Genomic DNA, 1,918 nt, shown 5'->3' on the forward strand with positions numbered 1-1,918 from the left:
GGTGGGCAAAAATGCTGAGTCAGGGCTATCTTTGTGAGGAATGTGGCTCTTAGGTTGCAGCTCTGCCCCACGGTTACCCGCTGTTTAATGTCAAGAAATGGCACCATAACCAACATATGAGAGCCTTAGGTATGTGTTCAATAATGTACACGTGCTACAAAGTCAATATTTTACCTCTTCCTGTTGGTAGGTAACAACTACCTGACTGTGTCATTTGTAGCTTTCTCAAAGGGCTGTTTTAAAATCGAAGCTGCAATTGGAAGGGAAGAAAAGTGTGTCATTTATATTTATCTAAATTATAATTTTTAGTTACTAAATCCTAGAGATGTACCAGCTCTACTTCTGACTGGTGTGACATAAACATAAGAGGCAAGTGTGCATAGACTTTAAACTTAGATTATTTGTACAGTAAGGGCACATGTAATGCAATAACACATTTAATCTTATCCCAAGCACGATATTTTGCAATATATACAGTGAAATAACCAGCATTCAGTTCATATATACTTAATCCCTAAAATCAAGCATAATATGTTAATGATTTTCATTCATTACTTACAGTATGTGGTAAAAAGAATGCTCACAATGACCAACAGGTGGCGCAAAAATCTCTGCCAGGATGAACTCACTGGGTTCATAATTAACTCATTTGAAAACATGCTGGTGATCAAGAATCAGGGAAAAGCCTATGTATTAGCCTTTTTACAAATATATAAATCACACACACACACACATAAATAATGTAATGGAGTTGGTTCAACAAATAAATAATAAGACAAAGCAAAAGAATAGCTTGGCTAGAATGTAAAAGACTAAGCTTTCCAGCATGGCCTCGCTCTCCAGTGCGCACTGGTACACAGACAAGCACATAGAAGAGACTCTAGGTGGCTCATTGCCCAAAAATACCCACCTTAACATATAATTTAATCACATATGATTCTATTAAAATATTTCACTTTCTAAAACAAGCACAGAACCTGCATAATGATATCTTTCAGATTCATTTCAGCTGTCAAAAACTAGCAGAACTTCCCTTTACACCAATTTAGCAATAGTGGGATGGTCACGTCTTAAGATGTTTTATAACTTGAAAATGACATCATTTGTATTTGGAAAATAGGCATTTGCAAAGCTTCCTTTTTTTCATGGAAACCTTGATTTCAATGTTCACACCATTCACACCCTCGGATGTTCATTTCTTGCAGTGTTCGCTCCGCCTCCTAGGCTGTCTCCGGCGCTGCGCTTTAAATAGCAGCTGTTTAAAAGCTCCTCACCACTCTCCTGTCTGCTGTGCATCTCTCAGTCTCCACTCACTCGCAACATTTTCCTAAAACACTAACCCCCTAACATCTCGCAATGTCGGCCGCCAGCACCGAGACTAGCGCCCCACTGCCCACCGCCGGCAGCCGCGTCTTCTTCCAAGGTGCACCCGCAGTTGGCTGCGTGGGCACCGGCCCCATCACCGGAGACGACCCGGTGCAGAGGAGACAGGGCAAAGTGACGGTCAAGTACGACAGGAAAGAGCTGCGGAAAAGACTCGTCCTGGAAGAGTGGATCATCGAGCAGCTCAGCGAGTTGTATGACTGCGAGGTGAGAGGAGCCTAAATATTAAATCACACACGGTTTGTGAGCGACACCTTAAAAAACATACGGATATTTTAGGGAGACAGGTGAAAAAAAATCTGCAGAAATGCTTTATCAATTAGATGGCTTAAACCAAATATGTTATCTAATTAGGACTCACTTTACTGTATGCATTGAGTGACATTGATAGTGGCTTTGCTGCTCATGTGGGATTGTGTCTGTCTTTGCAAAGGCATCAACAAATGCACCCGTTTTATAGCGAACCCCAACATCCTCCATTAAACAGACTGTGTATTTGGGTTTATTGGTGTCTCTTTGTCCTCAGCACCGATAC

General features: G+C 41.2%; 1 pseudogene; it reads left to right on the top strand.

The window, feature by feature from the left end:
• Positions 1 to 1,243: 1,243 nt before the first annotated feature.
• LOC104950034 (protein phosphatase 1 regulatory subunit 14B pseudogene) lies at positions 1,244 to 1,621 on the top strand (annotated as a pseudogene).
• The last annotated feature ends 297 nt before the right edge of the window (positions 1,622 to 1,918 follow it).

This window comes from Notothenia coriiceps, unplaced genomic scaffold, assembly GCF_000735185.1.
Source record: "Notothenia coriiceps isolate Sejong01 unplaced genomic scaffold, NC01 NC01_scaffold00017067, whole genome shotgun sequence".
NCBI lineage: Eukaryota > Metazoa > Chordata > Actinopteri > Perciformes > Nototheniidae > Notothenia > Notothenia coriiceps.